The sequence below is a fragment of the Lolium rigidum genome, chromosome 1, assembly GCF_022539505.1.
Source record: "Lolium rigidum isolate FL_2022 chromosome 1, APGP_CSIRO_Lrig_0.1, whole genome shotgun sequence".
NCBI lineage: Eukaryota > Viridiplantae > Streptophyta > Magnoliopsida > Poales > Poaceae > Lolium > Lolium rigidum.
The window spans coordinates 315,466,960-315,487,218 of record NC_061508.1 but is presented as its reverse complement, the minus strand read 5'-3'; positions in this window follow the sequence as shown (position 1 = coordinate 315,487,218).

The following is a 20,259-nucleotide window of genomic DNA, read 5'->3' as shown; positions in this document are numbered from 1 at the left end:
CATATGGAGATATATAATACCGGATATTTAAAATAACACACCATATCATAAACCTTGGTCTCAACATATAGAATTCCGAAATCCTTAACACAATGTCTTACAACCACACATATAACATAGTTTTGAACAAACAAACCAAGCCAAATAGTTCAAAGAAATGATAAGAAAGAGGACACAGGCGATAAAGGAATGGTAAACGCATATGCGTGTGCTCTACCCATGCAAAGCCCGTAGATATCCTAAATAGAACACTTATCCCCCTTTGGCATCGAAACGCCAAAAAGGGAAAAAGCGCGATGCTACTCGCCCCATGGAGATCACTCGGAGCCCGACTCGAAGACATACTCGTCGTCACTGTCAGCAGCTGGAGGAGAGTCGCGAGCGATGTTGGCCCTCTAAATACTGAGCTCAAGATCAGACCACGGAACCTGGAAAGAGTGCCACCCACTATAGGCGGGGTGAACTGGAGGCTGAGGAGGGGGCCCTTGCTCACCACTGAGCCTGTGTAGAATGACCGCCTGAGTTTGATGTATCTCTGCGCGCTGACGGCTGGCCTCAAAGTTTTCCTTGTGAATCTCAATGTTCATGCACGGAATATTGCGCCGGAACCAGCTGAGCTTCTTTACATGCTTCTGCATAAGAGGGGTAGCAACAGGAGGACCGGGTGCAAATCCACTAGAGCGGGCATCTCCCATAAATGAGCCAGAGGTCTGGTGCAGCACGGGCAGCTGCCTTCTTCTTATATTCCTTCTTGAAAGTGTGACTCTCTGTGGGAAATTGGCTCAAGTCTTCTGCCAAGGCAGTGTTGTTGATGAGAAGCTGAATGTATGGATCATAAGGCATAGTTGTCCGGGAAACCATGGCATCATGATTCTCATGGAAGATATAGTCCATGACATCAATAGTGAAGTCTGATTCCTCATCACCATCCTGAGCACATTCAAAGGCGTGATGCATAAGGTCCACCAGAGTACCTCTGAGAGCATCATTATTCCCACCACTAGGAGCAATGGTGGCTCTAAAGAACCGAAGCAGCTGACCATAGATAGGAAGAAGTGCAGAGGTAGTGCCAACTGCCCCGGACTGGTCATAGAGATCAAAGAGCACATCCTTATTAGTCTTCTGAGGGCCATGGAGACGGTGGCCACCCTCAAATGGATAACCAAGAATAGCAGCAAACCTGTGGAAGGAAGCCTGACATGGAGAGGAGACAGACATCCACTCGCATGGTGCGCTCTTCGTCCTTCTTGAAGGCCGAGTAGCATAGAATTGCTTGATCAAGTCAAGACTCGTTGTTACACCGGACATTCATACGATTCTCGCAAGCCCATCCTTCCGGTGACCCAAATAGCATCCTCAAAGTGATTATTCTGAGAGAGAAGTTCCACATCAATGGCTTGCATAGGTCTCACCTTCTTCATAGGTTCATAGATGTCCTTGAAAATATAGATTTGTTCCATGCACCAGAAGCGCCGATCCTCAATATCAAGTTCCCTCTCAACATCCTCATACCACTTCTTGTGTCGGATTGCAGCATATGAGATAATATCCATAGTCTTGTAGTTCTCCCTTGTTGCCTTGCCTTTCCGCCTCAGAGTTGTGGACTTCCTTGGAGCGTCTTGAGCAAACTCATCACTAGACCTTTGAGTCTGAGCATGCCTCCGAGTACCACTACCCTCTTCCATTGGAGGAGCCGCTTGGAGGGGATGAAAGCTAGGGAGGAGGAGAACCCGATCCACCCAAAATCTCCGAGAGGGAGCGGACGGGGTGGCTCCGGCGAGGAGGAGGAGCTCCGGGGAGTTTGAGGGAAGAGAGAGAGAGGCGCGTGGGGGAACTGGTTCTGGAACCGTTCACCCCGCGGCCTCCCCTCAAGACCCGTCGCACCCTGCCCAGGCCGGTTATTCCGGCCCTAAGTTAGGGCGGATAATCCAGCCGGGCCAGATTTTCCGGGGTGTCCAAGGGTCGGATTGTCCGGTTTTCTGGAAAATTCCAGAATACCGGAAATCCTGCCTATCTTTTGTTGGTTATTTGCCTATGCCCATATGTGATGCAATAAGATATCACGTCACATATAAGATGCAAATTGACCAATAAGATGAGACAACCGAGATCATCCGACCGAAAACAACTCAAACTCCAAGTTTTTACCAAAACATGACATAGGAGCAAGATGGAAATGGCTTATAGATGAGTGTAGGCTTGGGTTTAGAAAGGTGAAACCGATGATGGTACATGATCACTCAGGTTTGCAAGATACGAGCAAATAAGGCCAAACTTGAGTGATTTCCCATAAGAACATGTAGATGTCAAATAAAATTCATTTAAGATCCAAATAACCTCAACTCTTCACAAAGAAGAGTGTGGTGGCCTAGGCCACCATATATGAGTGTTATGGCATGGCACCGCGAAGATATATCTTGGGCCCAAAACCACTACTCGTCATTGAAGCTCACATATCAACATATGATATAAAGAAAATGATTTCTTAATGTCAGCATTATGGGGGGAGGGATAGCTCAATAGTTTATACCGCACTCCCCCTTTTTCCATGCCCACATCTAAACCAAATAAAATTTTGAGAGGAAGGTGTGTTTGCAAGATGGTCAAGCTATACTCCTAGAATCAATGATATTTAGCTCATTCCTCAAATAGCAAAACCTTGCTTCATCAAGAGGCTTCGTGAATATATTGGCAAGTTGATCTTTGGTAGGAACATAGCATAGCTCAATATCACCACGGGCAACATGATCCCTAATAAAATGATTCCGGATCTCAATATGCTTCGTTCTTGAATGTTGCTCCAGATTATAAGCAATCTTGATGACACTCTCATTGTCACATAAAAGAGGCACTTTGTCACAAGTGACATCATATTCCTTTAAAGTTTGCCTCATCCATAACAATTGAGTGCATCCACTTGCGGCGGCAACATATTCGGCTTCGGCGGTGGAGAGAGATATACAATTTTTCTTCTTAGAAGACCAACACACCAAGGACCTACCAAGGAATTGGCAAGCCCCGGAGGTTGATTTCCTATCATCCTTGTCTCCCGCCCAATCCGCATCGGTGTACCCATTGAGAAAGAAACTTGAGCCTTTAGGATACCAAAGACCATATCTTGGGGTATCAACCAAATATCGAAAGATTCTTTTGAGAGCCATCAAGTGGCTCTCCTTAGGAGAAGCTTGATACCTTGCACACACACCAACACTCAACACTATGTCCGGTCTAGATGCACAAAGGTAAAGCAATGATCCAATCATGGAGCGATATACCTTTTTATTTACCTCTTTACCATTGGGATCAAGTGCAAGATGACATTTAGTAACCATTGGAGTGGCTACACCCTTCATTTCCGTCATTTTGAACCTGTTGAGCATGTCTTGGAGATACTTTGCTTTATTGATGAAAGTTTCTTCTCTCAATTGCTTGATCTCAAAACCAAGAAAGAACCTCATCTCTCCCATCATAGACATCTCGAACCTATCGGTCATAAGCTTCGAGAATTCATCATTGAAAGCTTTGTTAGTAGAGCCAAAGATAATATCATCAACATATAATTGGCAAACGAAAAGCTCCCCATTGACCCTCTTAGTAAAAAGAGTGGGATCGATTAGCCCAACATCAAACCCACGGTCTATCAAAAAATCTTTAAGGTGCTCATACCAAGCTCTAGGAGCTTGTTTGAGACCATAAAGTGCTTTATCAAGCTTATAGACATGGTTAGGAAAGTCGGGATCCTCAAACCTCGGGGGTTGCTTAACATAAACCTCTTCATGCAAAGGACCATTAAGAAATGCACTTTTCACATCCATTTGTTGTAACTTAAAATTATGATGTGATGCATAAGCAAGAAGGATACGAATGGACTCAGGGTGAGCCACGGGAGCATAAGTTTCTCCAAAGTCAATTCCTTCAATTTGGGAGAAACCTTGAGCCACCAATCTTGCCTTGTTCCTCACAACATTTCCAAATTCATCTTGCTTGTTCTTGAATATCCATTTAGTGCCTATAACATTGCAGCACTCCTTTGGCTTCTCTATCGAAGACCACACTTTGTTGCGCTTGAAGTTGTTGAGTTCATCATGCATAGCTTCCAACCAATCCGGATCTTCAAGAGCTTCAAATACTTTCTTGGGTTCCACTAAGGATATATAAGCATGATGATTGCTGAAGTTAGCCAACTGCCTTCTTGCGGAAACTCTTCCTCTAACATCACTTAGGACCTTTTCATGAGTGTGTTCAAGAATTTCAAGGTTCCTATCTCTTCTTGCAAGACGACGGGTCTCGGTCTCCTCCTTGGTTCTTCTAGGCCTTGGAGGTTTCACTTGATTAACTTGATCGTTTGGGTCCCCGTCTTGACCTTCAACTTGAGCTTCCTCAATTTCTTGAGAATGCTCAACATCATGCGCTTGATCTTGGACATTATTTGGTGAGAGGAGAATATTGAATGGATACTCATCGGATCCATCATGAATCCTAGATTGATCTTGTCCTTGATCTTGCACACTAGAGGGAGGGTCTTGTTCTTGTTCTTGGGTTGGTGCATCATTAGCTTCAAGAGATGGAGTTTGTTGATGTTGAGAAGATGAGGGCTCCACCATGGTGGAGCATAGTCCTTCCCGAGACACCACTCCTCAATGGGGCGGAAAAATCCCACACCCATTCTTACTATGGCATCTTGAGGTATTTCATCACCTACACAAACATCAACTTGCCCCACTTGGGAGCCATCATTTTCCTCGAACTTCACACTACAAGATTCGATGATAATCTTGGAAGATATATCAAAGACTCTATAAGTGTGAGATTCGGCACCGTAACCAACAAATATATCCTCCAAAGCTTTAGGAGCAAATTTAGTTAAACGAACTCCTTTGATTTTATAGAAACACTTACACCCGAACACCTTGAAGTATGAGATATTAGGTTTGTTGTTGGTGAGTATTTCATATGGAGTCTTGTTCAAGCCCTTACGAAGATAGAGCCGGTTAGAAGAGTGGCAAGCGGTGGATATTGTTATGTAGTCTACCCTATTGTACAAATATGTGTATACGTGTATTGTACCTGTACTGATCCTTATATATAGTGGAAAGACGTGAGGGCTGTTCACCCCACGCAAAACCCTAAATCACTTCTTTATCTTGGTATCAGAGCGCGTGCCACCGCGAGCACCTCTCCGCGTCGCGCGAGCAGTAGATCCGATCGGAGCCTGCCTCCGCTCCGCTCTCACCGCGAGCCCATCTCCGCGGCATCGTCATGTCATCGTCCGCGCTCACGACGACGGACCTCAGCGCCCTCACCTCTTCATCGACGGCCTCAACCCCTGCCGCGATCTCGCTCTCCGTCCCCGTTCGTCTCGACCACGGCAACTTCCTGTTGTGGAAGGGCCTCCTCTTGCCCAACCTCTCTGGCGTTGATCTTCACGGTCATCTCGATGGAACCAAGCCCGCGCCGGAAAAGGAGATCACCACGGGGGAGGGAGACAAGGCGGTGACCATCCCTAATTCCGCTTACCACCACTTGTGGACTCAGGATCAGAAGGTTCTGGGATTTCTTCTCGGAGCTATGGAGCCATCCATCTCGTGCCAGCTGATCGGCTGCAAGACGGCGGCTGCGGCGTGGACATCCGTTCATGCCATGTTTGGCGCCCACAGCCGCGCAAACGTCCGGAATATCCGATGTCAACTTTAGAGCCTGCGGAAGGAGGACCGATCCGCAGCTGAATACATGCACGTGATGAAGTCACTGGCGGACTCCATGGCCGCCGCTGGATCGCCCATCTCCGACGACGACCTCGTCGATTACTTCATCACCGGACTTGGCTCCGTGTACAACGGCATCGCGGCATCGCTCACTGTTGGTAACAAGTCCGTGCCCTATGTTGATTTCTATGCTCACATCCTCTCCTTCGAGGCACTCCAGGCGCAGCAGGCCCAAGTCGAAGGATGGACCTCGTCGGCCAACGCCGCAGCCAGACCCGCACCTCCGGCCGACCATCGCCCTCGCGCGCCCGACTACAACTACGCACCTCCCACTCCGGGTGCATAACGCCCCAATGGTGGGGGCAACCCGTATGGCGGTGGTGGTGGCAACCCCTACGGGGGGCACAACCCCTACGAGGGCAACAATGCCTATGGAGGCGGCAACACCTTCGCCAACCGTGGAGGCGGGAACGGCGGCGGTGGCCGCAACGGCCGCGGCGGTGGTCGCGGCGGAGGTGGACGCAACGGAGGAGGAGGACGCCAGCGCTGGCGCCCACGCTGTGATTATTGCGGCTATTGGGGGCACCTCGCTCCCGATTGCCGTCGTGCTGCGGAGGACCAGCGCTCCGGCAACAACTTCAACAACCAGCGCTCCGGCAACGCAGCCTCAACTAGTGGTGGCGTGAATCATCAGTGGCACCTGGACAGCGGTACCACAGACCACCTGACGAGTGAACTTGAGCGCCTCCAGTTTTATGAACGATATGGTGGCAAAGATCAAGTGCAAGTGGCTAATGGCTCAGGTTTGTCAATTTCGCATATTGGCTATTCGAATCTAGCTGGTTCATCACTTCATCTTAAAAACATTCTCCATGTCCCTTACATTAGCAAAAATCTCCTTTCCGTTTTTCGCCTTGTTTCCAATAATTACGTGTTTGTTGAATTTCACCGTCATGCTTTCTTTGTAAAGGACAAGGTCACGAGGAGAATCATCCTGCAAGGTAGATGTCATGGAGAGCTCTATCCTATTCCATTCGCCAAAGCGACGTCTGCCTCCACTCGCCATGCCTTCGCTAGTGTCAAGGCCACCCCATTACAGTGGCACCAACGCCTCGGTCATCCATCAAATAATGTAGTTCAATCTATCATTAGAACAAATGAACTCCCCTGTTCATCGTCAGACAATTTATCTCTTGTGTGTGATGCTTGTCAGCGTGCTAAAAGTCATCAGTTGCCTTATTCTTTGTCATCTCATGTTACTACTATGCCTCTTGAGTTGATACACACTGATGTTTGGGGTCCAGCACGTGCTTCTTCGGGGGGTTACAAATATTATGTCAGCTTTATCGATGACTATTCTCATTTCTGCTGGATTTATGTTCTTAAAAACAAGTCTGATGTTGAGCAGATCTTTTATGCTTTCCAGGCTCATGTTGAGCGTCTCTTGAATGCCAAAATTAAAACTGTTCAATCTGATTGGGGAGGTGAGTACCATCGCCTTCACCAGTATTTTCAGCGCACGGGGATCTCACACCGTGTTTCCTTCCCACACACATCTCAGCAGAACGGTATTGCGGAGCGTAAACACCATCATCTAGTAGAAACAGGTCTTGCCCTGCTCGCTCATTCTTCACTTCCTGTCCACTATTGGGATGAAGCCTTCCTTACGGCGTGTTACCTTATAAATCGTATGCCTACACCCGTCCTTAAGAATGAGACGCCCATGTTCCGACTCCTTCAGGTTCAGCCCAACTATTCTTCCCTTCGCATCTTTGGATGCGTATGTTGGCCAAGTCTCTGCAAATACAACTCCCATAAACTCGATTTTCGATCTAGGATGTGTGTCTTTCTCGGGTACAGCCCGTTGCACAAGGGGTACAAGTGCTTGGATAAATCGACGGGGCGCATCTATATTTCTCGGGATGTAGTGTTTGACGAATCGGTGTTTCCTTTCGCCACACCCGGAGTTTCTGTTGATGTTTCCACTTTAGAACAATCCATTACGTTCCCTTCCGATGAACCGGTTATGAGTACGCCAATGCGAAATTATGACCTCACCCTTTTGTCCACTAATGCTCTTGTTTCAGATGCCATTGTATCTTAGGTGCCAGGTCATGCGGACGACGCCCCTCCTGCGTCGCCGATAGCCGTCTCGCCAGCGTCGCCGATCGACGTGCATGGCACAGCCATGCAGGGCACGCCGCGCGCGGCCTCTGCCTCGCCTACGTCTGGGGCCGGCCCAACGTCTCCTGCCCCCAGCTCGGCTCCCATCGCCGCTGCATTGCCGATGCCATCGGGGCAGTCCATGCCGCCTACTGCCGATACATCGGCCGCAGCACCATCAGCTGCCCCTCCAACTGACTCCACACATGCTATGGTGACACGTGCGCGAGATCACACCAGGACGGAGAAGGTTTACACCGATGGGACGGTTCGTTATGACCCACGTCGACGAGCGTTCTTTGCTGCACCGTCATCTCATCAGGAAGCATTGGAGGAGCCTGCCTGGACTGCAGCCATGGCAGACGAGTTCGCTGCACTCATACAGACCGGCACGTGGAAATTGGTTCCGCGTCCTCCTGGCGTTAATATTGTTGGCAGCAAATGGATTTTTAAAACTAAACACCGCCCTGATGGTAGCATTGATAAACACAAGGCTCGTTTGGTGGTGCGAGGTTTCACCCAGCAGCATGGGATCGACTATAGTGACACATTCAGTCTGGTTGTGAAGCCCGCGACAGTCCGACTTGTGCTCTCCCTTGCAGTGTCTCGCGGCTGGAGTCTTCGTCAGGTTGAGGTTAGCAGTGCCTTCCTTCATGGATTTTTGAGTGAAGATGTTTATATGCAGCAGCCTCCAGGTTTCGAGGATGCGAGATACCCTTCACATGTATGCAAGCTTCAACGGTCTATCTATGGTTTGAAGCAGTCGCCACGTGCCTGGTATGCTCATTTGAGTCAGCGTTTGTATGAGCTTGGTTTTTCGGCGTCTAAGGCCGATACATCTCTGTTTTTCTTCTCTCGAGATGGCGTTGAGATTTACATGCTGGTTTATGTTGACGATATTGTCATTTCTGGCTCTACCTCTGAGGCGGTGGATCGCTTGGTACATGCTCTTGCTGCTTCGTTTCCCATTAAGGATATGGGTAAGCTGGATTATTTTCTCAGATTGGAAGCATCTTACAATTCAGGGGGCATGACATTGACTCAGCGGAAGTATGCGCTTGACCTTCTTCATCGAGTCAATATGGAGAATTGTAATTCAGCTCCCACTCCTCTGATGACATCAGAGAGGTTAGCTCGAGATACAGTGCATCGCTCTTAGTACCGACGATGCTTTCAGGTACCGCAGTGTTGTGGGAGGCTTGCAGTATTTGACCTTGACTCGCCCAGATATTTCATTTGTTTTGAATAAGGTGTGTCAGTATCTCTCTCAGCCTACTAACGCTCATTGGGAAGTCGTGAAGCGAATTTTGCGATATGTCAAAGGGACTCTCCAAGTTGGCGTGCAGATTCGGAGATCCCCATCATCCATCATTAGTATCTTTAGTGATGCTGATTGGGCTGGCTGTGTGGATGATCGCCGTAGCACGAGCGGTTTCGCCGTGTTTGTTGGTTCGAACATTATTTCGTGGAGTTTGAAGAAACAACCAACAATTTCGAGGTCCAGCATCGAGGCTGAGTACAAAGCCTTGGCAAATGGTGCTGCTGAAGCATTGTGGGTTGATTCTCTTCTTAGAGAGCTTGGTGTAACTCAGCAGCGTCCTCCCATATTATGGTGCGATAATCTTGGGGCTACATACCTGACGGCTAATCCAGTTTTCCATGCTCGCATGAAACACATTGAGGTAGACTTTCACTTTGTGCGTGAACGAGTTGCTGCGGGCCTATTGGATGTCAGGTTTATTTCCACTAATGATCAGCTGGCCGATGTGTTCATTAAACCGGCCACAAGACAGATGCTAGACAGATTTAAGAACAATCTTAACCTAGTTAGTAGAGGTTTAGATTGAGGGGGAGTGTTAAGTAGTCTAGCCTATTGCACAAATATGTGTATACGTGTATTGTACCTGTACTGATCCTTATATATAGTGGAAAGATGTGAGGGCTGTTCACCCCACGCAAAACCCTAAATCACTTCTTTATCTGATATGGCTTCGGCCCAAAATTTATAGCGGGATTTATATTCCGCCATCATAGATCTTGCCATATCCATAAGAGTCCGGTTCTTCCGCTCCACAACACCATTTTGTTGAGGGGTGTATGCAGCGGAATATTGATGTCTTGTCCCCTCATCACTAAGAAAATCATTGAGTGTGTAGTTCTTGAACTCGGAGCCGTTGTCACTTCTTATTGCCATTATGAGGAGGTTGTGTTGTTGTTCCACCTCGGTAGCAAAGTTAATGAAGATTTGTTGAGTCTCATCTTTCTTCTTGAGAAAGTAGACCCAAGTGTATCTTGATTAGTCATCAACAATCACCAAGCAATATTTCTTTGCACCAAGACTTGCATGAGTGGTAGGACCAAATAGATCCACATGAAGGAGCTCCAAGATCCTCTTGGAAGATATAATAGTCTTGCTTGGGTGCGGAGAGTCATGCATTTTGCCTTCAACACAAGCCCTACAAACACGATCTTTGGCAAAAGAAACATTTTCCATTAGTACCACAACATGGTTCCCCTTGTGAAGACTTTGCAAAGTTCTCATGTTGACATGGGCCAAGCGGCGATGCCACAACCAACCCACATCCGCCTTACCGAATAGGCACATCGCACTTGAAGTGGTGGCCCCCGAAAAGTCCACCACATACAAGTTGTGTTCGCGATACCCAACGAAAGCGACTTTTAGAGTCTTGCTCCACAAGAGGACCACAATATCATTATCAATAAAGACGGCGAAACCCATCTTGCCAAGGGCGGAAACCGATAATAAATTGTAACCAAGGGTTTTGAAAAGCATGAAATCCACAAGAGTAATGTTGTGTGCAACCACAACCTTTCCAAAACCCAATACCTTGGATGTTGAATTATCGCCAAAGGAGACGGTGATATCATGAGTGTTAGGCCTCAACTCCTTGACGAGATTCTTGCCGCCGGTCATATGACTTGTGCATCCACTATCAAGCACCCATTTTGAACCTCCGGCGGCATAGTCCTACATGAGATCAATTCTTGGATTTAGGTAGCCATTTTTCAATAGGTCCTCTTTTGTTAGCAACAAGGGTCTTTGGGACCCGAATAGACCAAGCAATATAACCATCATATGGGCCAACATATTTTGCATACACATCACCATAATAATATTTGAATAAAACATAGTGAGGGTTAGCAATTCCCGCATTATCTTCATTAATAGTTTTGCCCTTGGGGGCATCACCATTAGTGATAACTTTCTTCTTTTCTTGTGTGGGCTTGGCCTTCTTCTTGTTTGCCTTCTTTTCCTTGGCATTAAAACCAATGCCCTCCTTCCCATTGTTCGACCTTTGCTTACTCAAAAGGTCATCCAAAGAAAGTTTACTTTGGGTAGAGGAGGCCTTAGCAAGTTCATCCTTCAACCTAGAATTTTCCTCAACAATATTTGCATGATGACAAGAAGGGGTAGAGGAGCTAGGCACATCATATGAAGCTAGCATAATTTGAAGTTGCTCATTAGACTTGGAGAGGAGAGAGTATTCACTCTTCAAAGCTTTGTGAGCCTTGTCTAGTTCATCTAGATCCTTCACAAGTTTCTCATGATCAACACCAAATTTGGCCATTTCCTTTTTAAGCACTTTTGCTTTAGCCCTAGCAAGATCTCTTGCCTTAGTAAGCTTATTAATTTCATCTTGAGGCTCTTCAAGAATTTCTAGCCTCTCTTCAAGAGAGGCTATAGTTTCTTGTCCTTCCTCAAGGGCATTTTTAAGAGCGGCTATTTCAAGAGAGTCCTTTCTCTCTATTTGAATTTTTTTATCAAGAGTATCATCTAATTGTGCTAGACGAATCAGGAGATGTGAAACATGCTTTTTAGTGTCACCTTGTAAGTTAAGAATGAACTCATCAAACTCAAGCATTTCTTGTTTCACTTTTAAGCTAGCATGATCAACCCCTAGATCATTTGATATGTTAGGCATAGAGGGGTTAGGAGATGATACCTCGGAAGATTTAGCGATGAGGCAACTTTCTTCCTTCTTTTGAATATTCTCATTGGGGGATTCAATTGGTGATGAAGAGTTGTTGGAGAGGGAAGCAAGAGCAACCAATCCATTGGAAGTTTCATCTTCTTCATCATCATCATCATCCCCGGATGTGTATTCTTCTTGAGTTGATAGCACAATAGATGTGTCCAAGGAGGACCTTGCCATGAAGCAATGTGCATTCTTGATGCGAGGGTTCTCATTGGGGGATTCAAAGAGAGATGAAGAGGTAATATTGGTGGTGGCAATGGCGGCCACTTCCTTTGTACTTTCTTCTTCATCACTACTACTCACAACTTCATCGAAGAATATTCTTCCTTAGTCACTAACACAATCCTTGATGGCCTCTTGCCCTTCTTACTCTTGTTGTAGAATTTCTTGTTGGGGGCCTTTGAATCTTTGCTCTTGTCCTTGGGAATGAGCCTTCCACCATGAGTTTCTCTATGCTCATAGGGACAATTGGCTATGAAGTGGCGCTTGTCACCACAATTGTAGCACGATCTTGATTTTGGGCCCAAGCTCTTAAACCCACTTGAGTTGTTTCTCTTGATGTTGTCTTCCTTGGCCTTGGATGGATCAACCCAAAAGGTTTTTGCATGGAATGCCATGTGATCATTGTAGTGGTATTCCAAATCTTCCGGATAGGACATGCTCCAAGATGTCCTATATGGTTCTTGTGGGCTCACTTCTTCCACGGTATTGACCGTCAAGGCGAGATTGGTCCCTCTTGACATCCCAATGGCACGATTGCGAGAATCTTGAGAGTTTTGTTCGAGCACCTTGAGAGCTTGCAACTCGTGCACCACTTGTTGTGAGGTGAGAGAAGGATAGCTTTCTCTCCCAACTAGAGTCTTGACATCAATAGGTTCAAACGACATCATGCAATCAATATACTTATCCTTGATCCAAAAATCATCAATATGTTGGGCGCCCACATTCCGAAAAGCATCGGCAATTGTGATAAGTATTCTATACATGACTTGATGATCTTCATCTAGCAACCTCATGAATCCTTCGGCTTGATTCCGAAGAGCACTATACTTGTTTCTCTTCATGCTTTCACTTCCCATGAAGCTTGTGTCCAAACCCTCCCATGCTTCCTTGGCGGTTGTGAAGTTCCGAACAAGAGACAAGTCTTGTGTCCCCACACTAGTTTGAATCATGTGCAAGGCAATCGAGTTGAGTTGGTTATCAACCTGTTCTCTTCTAGTCAATCTTTCGGGGTTGTAAGGCTTGTAACCTTCCAAGATAATTCTCCAAAGTTCTTTGGAGGCACTGCACACATAAGAGCGAAACTCAAATTGCCAAGTACTAAAATCTTTATCATTAAATTTGGGTGGATCACCCCTAGTGTTTATATGAGGATGGGGAACCGGGATATCGGGAGAGCGGAAAGGTGGAGCCACATTATTGTAGCTCACACCCCCACTAGTTTCCCTAGGAGAAGCAATGGGAGTTTTAATTGTGTTTAAGTGATCACCATCCAAGGGCCTGGTAGAGGAGGGTTGTTGGGGGGATGACCCCGGTATGCCAAAGGCATGCCAAACCGGATGGTTTGAGACATCGAGATACCGGTTTAATATTCTTACCGGAACACAAAGGTAAGAGTTTGGGCTAAGTGAAGCTAAGCCGGTATCCCCAAGGGGGTATGCCGGAACCCGGTAAAGAAGATACCGGAGAGAAGGGCCTGTCGGCGGGACTGGTCAAAGATTCTCTTAAGAGCAAGAAGACAAGGATGAGCTAAGCAAAGCGGCTTTAATCAGAGCCCTGGCGCCAAAGAGAGAGATAACGCTGAAAGAAGCCGGAGGACGTCAGCGTCCCTGATTAAAGAAGACTCCGGCATCATCTATGATTAAAGTAGCTTTGTAAAGTAGTTTGTCCAGTCAAAGATGCCATTAGGGTTTCTTGTTCTGTAAGCCACCCTCTCCCCTATATAAGGAGAGGGGGTACTGCCTCATACAGGCGCGTGTCCAGAGAGGAGATTAGACGATAGAACTTGTATCCAAGCACCTGTAATCATGTTGAGATCAATGAAGCAAGCGATCTAGTAAAGAGTTCTTCCTCTTGTCTCTCTTCTTGCATACCAGCCTTTGGTTGTGTTCTTGAGGAAAGCATCCGGAAGTTCATCCCATCTGATCGCAAACCCTCCCCCGAATCCTCTAGCGTCCATTCGGCCCCAATTTAAGCCATCCTATGGCATCTGTCTGTTCACCACAACGACAGTTGGCGCCCACCGTGGGGCATGAAGTGGCGCTTGCAGGAGTTCACATTCGGGCGGGCATCCTCGAGGTCGCCGGCGAGCGTACGGTGTCCGCGCTCGTGCAGCGCATCTACGACATGGACTTCATCAACAACAACGCGCGCTGCTTCGCCAACGGCGGCATCTTCCCCAAGAACGGCCGCACCATCGAGTTCGGCAGCCACCGCGTCTACTTCGGCACCGTCCCTGTGCGCCAGCGCCTCTCGCCGGTGCTGGTGGCACCGGACCCGCCAAGGTGGCTCTGTGCTGGCCGCGCCGCCGACAGCGTCGAGGTAATGATGACTGGCGTGGTTGGTGCAAGAAAAGAAGCTGTGGATGAAGGTGCTGGTCGTGCGGCCTGGACCCGTGCGGCCAAGCCACCGCTGGAGCGCGACGCTGGCGCTGCGGGAGCATCTTCCGCACCACCGGCAACACCACTCCAAGCAGCGATGAACATGCTGGCAACGCCCATCGCGCAGAACATCGACCCGGCAGCGGCTCAGAGCGGAGCTGGAGGCACAACGCCAGAAGCTGCTCGCAAACGGCGCCGACATCGTCCGGGCGCAGCGCGAGCTGAACCTAACCCTACGTGAGTATAACGCTGCCCATGGCTTTGCTTCTGTTAGCGCTCATGCTGCTAGGATACCGGAGAACCGGCTAAAAGCTCGCAACCTAGATCAGGATTTGCGCAAAGAAGTTCTTGCCGGCAAAAGTACCTCTGCATCTGTTAGCATCGTGGAAAAACCTAAGTACAGTAGCCCGGATAAAACTATAAAAGCTGCTAAAGCTGCAGTAGAGCTATGTGAATCGCTTTCCGGAGATGCTTTGGCAAAACAGCAAGAGCGTGTTAGAGAGCTGCTGGAAACTATTGAGCAGCAGAATGCTGAGCAACTGGCTAAGCTGAACAAGGCCGCGGCCTCAAAATCCACGCGTTCAACAAAGAATGCCGGAAGTAAGTCCCATGGGCAGGCATCGTCCCCCCATCCGGACAGAAGAATAGAAAAAAAGATGAACGCACAGCAGATGATCGTGTACGATCCGGTTCTTGCCGGAAAACAACAAGCCGGGCAACACGATGCCGGTAGAAAAAGCCAAGGGGCAGGTCGAGGCTACGCCAGAGGAGGCTATGCCGGAAACAATCATGTCGGTAGATATGAAACCGGGCAAAATTATCGAGCTGCAAGGGCAGCGTATGAGGAAATGCCACCACCAAGGTACCGACAGGCAAGAGCCGCGGAACCGGAAAGATACGAAGAGGGAGATTCCGAAGTAGAACGAACAAGAGTCTACCGGAACCCCTTGGGGGATCGCCTGGGGGAGAGATGTTTGCCAGACCAGGATGCGAGGCACAGGCTGGACAGGGTACATCTTTCTGAAATGATCGAATCTAAGGGTCCTCCTGGCCCAAAATGTTTTGGCCCACGGATCATGGGGGAAGAGCCACCGGTACGCAATTTCCAGCTGCCCCGAGACACAAAAACGTATGATGGCACGACCAAGCCGGAAGATTGGCTGGCGGACTATGTCACAGCTGTTTATGTAGCTGGTGGTGGAGTAAACCGGCGTTGGGCGGTGAGAATCATACCATCCTACCTGGCGGGCCCTGCACGGATTTGGCTTAACAACTTGCCGGCAGGAAGCATTAACGGATGGCTGGACTTTGAGGAAGCCTTCGTGAACAACTTCAGTAGCACTTACAAGAGGCCAATCCGGCCCCAACAGCTCGCTTTATGCCAGCAACGTGCCGGTGAGACAGACAGGGATTATCTTACCCGATGGAACTCAACAAGAAACACGTGTGAAGGAGTGATTGAAGCACAAGCAATTGCTTGGTTCAGTCAAGGATGCCGGAGAGGATCACCGCCGTGGCAAAAGCTGCGAGAGAAGCATGCCGAGCAACCTTGGCAGAGATGATACGTGTGGCGGATAGCTATGCATTGGGAGACCCATTGCAACCAGCAGTACAAGCTGAGCCGGAGCAGCGACAGGAACAATACCGGGACAACCGGAACAACAAGAGAAGGGAAGATTTCCCGGATCGAAGGTACGCTCCGCAGCACGTTGCTGCCGTGCAAGAAAATTATGATGCCGGCGGCAGCCAAAGGCAAAAAACCGGATCGCAGCCATGGGCGGGTCCAAAAAGCGATGGGTCGAAAAGAAACCCCGGGGCCGGAAAAGAATTGGCAGGAACCCGTAAAATACACCATGGAAGCCGCCATGGATCAACCTTGCCGGTGGCACACGCTAAACCCGGATCACCCGTCAAATCACCTGACGAAGGATTGTTCTTGGACCAAGTACTTGAAGCAAAAGGGAGCGGTAAAGGACGCGCAAGCACAAGGGTGCTCAACAGTGTTGCCACCGTCACAAGATATGCTGCGTCAGCAACAACTACCACCACCGCCACCACTCACCGGAGCAAATGCTTTACCGGTACAGCATCAGCCAAATAGGCAACAATACCAGCAAGTTAACCGGGTGGAGCAAAACGATGATCAACCACCTCCACCGGCACCTTTAGGCCAGAATGTTTATGAGGGCCCGCATCTGTGCTGTGTTGTCTTTGTCACTGAGCCGACGGACAGGCAAAGTGTGCATCGCCGCTCCATGGAGGTAAACGCCGTGATGCCGGCGGTTCCCGGATACATGCGTGGTCGGATCGGAAATTACCTGGTCATTTAAGGATCACCCCAAAATCATGCCGAATCCGGGTGGATATGCTCTTGTTGTGGACCCAATCATCAAAGGGCCGCAAACCCGAGTAAAATTCAGCAAGGTGCTGATAGACAACTGTAGGATAACGTAGCATAGAAAACAAAAATTTTCCTACCGCGAACACGAAATCCAAGCCAAGATGCAATCTAGAAGATGGTAGCAACGAGGGGATTATCGAGTCTCACCCTTGAAGAGATTCCAAAGCCTACAAGAGTAGGCTCTTGTTGCTGCGGTAGACGTTCACTTGCCGCTTGCAAAAGCGCGTAGAAGATCTTGATCACGATCGCTTCCGGCGCCACGAACGGGCAGCACCTCCGTACTCGGTCACACGTTCGGTTGTTGATGAAGACGACGTCCACCTCCCCGTTCCAGCGGGCAGCGGAAGTAGTAGCTCCTCTTGAATCCGACAGCACGACGGCGTGGTGTCGGTGGTGGTGGAGAAATCCGGCGGAGCTTCGCTTAAGCGTGCGGGATGTGGTGGAGGAGAGAGACCGCTAGGGTTTGGGGAGAGAGGGGGTTGGGCGCCGGCCCTCTAAGGGGTGCGGCCAAGGCTGAGCCAAAGAGTGGCTGCCCCCTCCCTCTCCTCCTCATTATATAGGTGGAAGCCCCAAGAGTTCTAGTCCAAGTCTTCGAATAAGACCCCAACACTAAAACCTCCCATATGTGGGAAACCTACTCAAGGAGGGAGTCTACCCAAGGTGGGACTCCCACCTTTCCTTGAGGTGGGTTGGCCGGCCACCCTAGGGGAGTCCACCTTGGACTCCTCCCCTTTAGGGTTGGCTGGCCATGCAAGGTGGAGTCCCTCCGGGACTCTACTTTCCATGGTGATTTCTTCCGGACTTTTCTAGAACCTTCTAGAACCTGCCATAAATGCACCTGGATCATTTCCAAACTTGGAATATGACTTCCTATATATGAATCTTATTCTCCGGACCATTCCGGAACTCCTCGTGATGTCCGGGATCTCATCCGGGACTCCGAACAAATATTCGAACTCCATTCCATATTCAAGTTCTACCATTTCAACATCAAACCTTAAGTGTGTCACCCTACGGTTCGCGAACTATGCGGACATGGTTGAGTACTCACTCCGACCAATAACCAATAGCGGGATCTGGAGATCCATAATGGCTCCCACATATTCAACGATGACTTCAATGATCGAATGAACCATTCACATACGATACCAATTCCCTTTGTCACGCGATATTTTACTTGTCCGAGGTTTGATCTTCGGTATCACTCTATACCTTGTTCAACCTCGTCTCCGACAAGTACTCTTTACTCGTACCGTGGTATGTGGTCTCTTATGAACTCATTCATATGCTTGCAAGACATTAGACGACATTCCACCGAGAGGGCCAGAGTATATCTATCCGTCATCGGGATGGACAAATCCCACTATTGATCCATATGCCTCAACTCATACTTTCCGGATACTTAATCCCACCTTTATAGCCACCCATTTACGCAGTGGTGTTTGGTGTAACCAAAGTACCTTTCCGGTATAAGTGATTTACATGATCTCATGGTCATAAGGACTAGGTAACTATGTATCGAAAGCTTATAGCAAATAACTTAATGACGAGATCTTATGCTACGCTTAAATGGGTGTGTCCATTACATCATTCATACAATGATATAACCTCGTTATTAATAACATCCAATGTTCATGATTATGAAACTAATCATCCATTAATCAACAAGCTAGTTAAGAGGCATACTAGGGACTTCTTTGTTGTCTACATATCACACATGTACTAATGTTTCGGTTAATACAATTATAGCATGATATATAAATATTTATCATAAACATAAAGATATAAATAATAACCACTTTTATTATTGCCTCTAGGGCATATCTCCTTCAGTCTCCCACTTGCACTAGAGTCAATAATCTAGTTTACATTTGTAAAGATATAACACCTTGGCCTTCCGGTGCTTTATCATGTTTTGCTCACGGGAGAGGTTTTAGTCAACGGATCCGACACGTTCGAAACGTATGTATTTTGTAATTCATTTGCGTCTCAACGCATCACTCATTTCCAAATGAGTCGGCATTAAATATGTTTGGTCTTTCGGTGGAACCTTAATTCCGCGGTCTGAAATATGTCACTAATATTGTCACACACAATATAGCTTCAAAGTTCTGACACTATCGGAACTACACCAAGTTCTCAAAGAACTTCTTGACTTAACATCCTTTGTTATTGTCATAACAATGACATACTCTGCCTTCTTTTGTAGAATCCATCACAATATTTAGAACTCTTCGAAATCTAGCATAGACAACTTCTAGCTCATTGTGCTACCTTTTAAACAACACTTAGTCTAATTTGAAATTGAAATTTTATTTTCATATGTGACAAAACAAATATCGGTGCAACACTTTACAGCGATTTGTTTGTCATTTCTTCATACAAAAACTATATATATATATTCTTGGTTCTTCTTAAGTACTCAAGAATATTCTTACTGTTTTTCAATGATCATCACATGAATCATTCTGGTATATGCTCCTAACTTTTTAGAGCACAAGATATCTGATTATGTACATATTATTCATGATCTAAAATCACTCATGTGTTTTTACTCATCGAGTGTCAAAAAACACTCAAGTCTTGTTAAACCTTCACATGACAAGAACATTTTCTTAATATTTTTATATTGAACTAATTCAATATCCATTCTATGTACTTTGACTTAAACTTATTATGTGTTTCAATCTATCTTCATAGATCTTGACACTAAATATGTTCCAGTCCATATCCTTTCATTGATTTTTAATTTTCAATGAAACCTTTTAATCAAGTATATAATTACATCATTTATAACCAACTATATGTCATCTACATAAGTATTATAAATATGTGTCAGCGCTCCCACTTAATTTCTTGCAAATGCAAGCCTCTTCATCGTCTCTGATGAAATCAAAAACTCTTTGACTATTTCATCTGGTGAAGATTCAAACTCCGTGATACTCACTTCATCAAATTGAAGTTTGTATACCTATCTAATATTCCACGGACCAGCAAAACTCTTGGTTGTATCTTGTATACACCTTTAATACACACTTCTGTTAAGTAATGTATTTTGCCATCCTACTAGCATATCTCATAAAAGAAATATGTAGTGATTACTAGAATAATCCACATAGACTATAAGCATTACTACGGAAGATCCAATCTTATCGTAGTCAACTCTTTGAACTTTGTCGTAAACAATTTTTCGACAAGTCGAGCTTCTTTTAAGGATATTTCATCCAAGTCTATAGATCCATTTACTTTCAAAAAGTATTCATCTATTATGGATTTCATGGCGTATGGCCATTTTAACGGAGTCAGGGCCCATCATAACTTCTTTGTTTTGTAGTTGGTTTATCATTGTTCAAAATCAATCCTTTGTCCACAAATCATTTATTTGATCACAA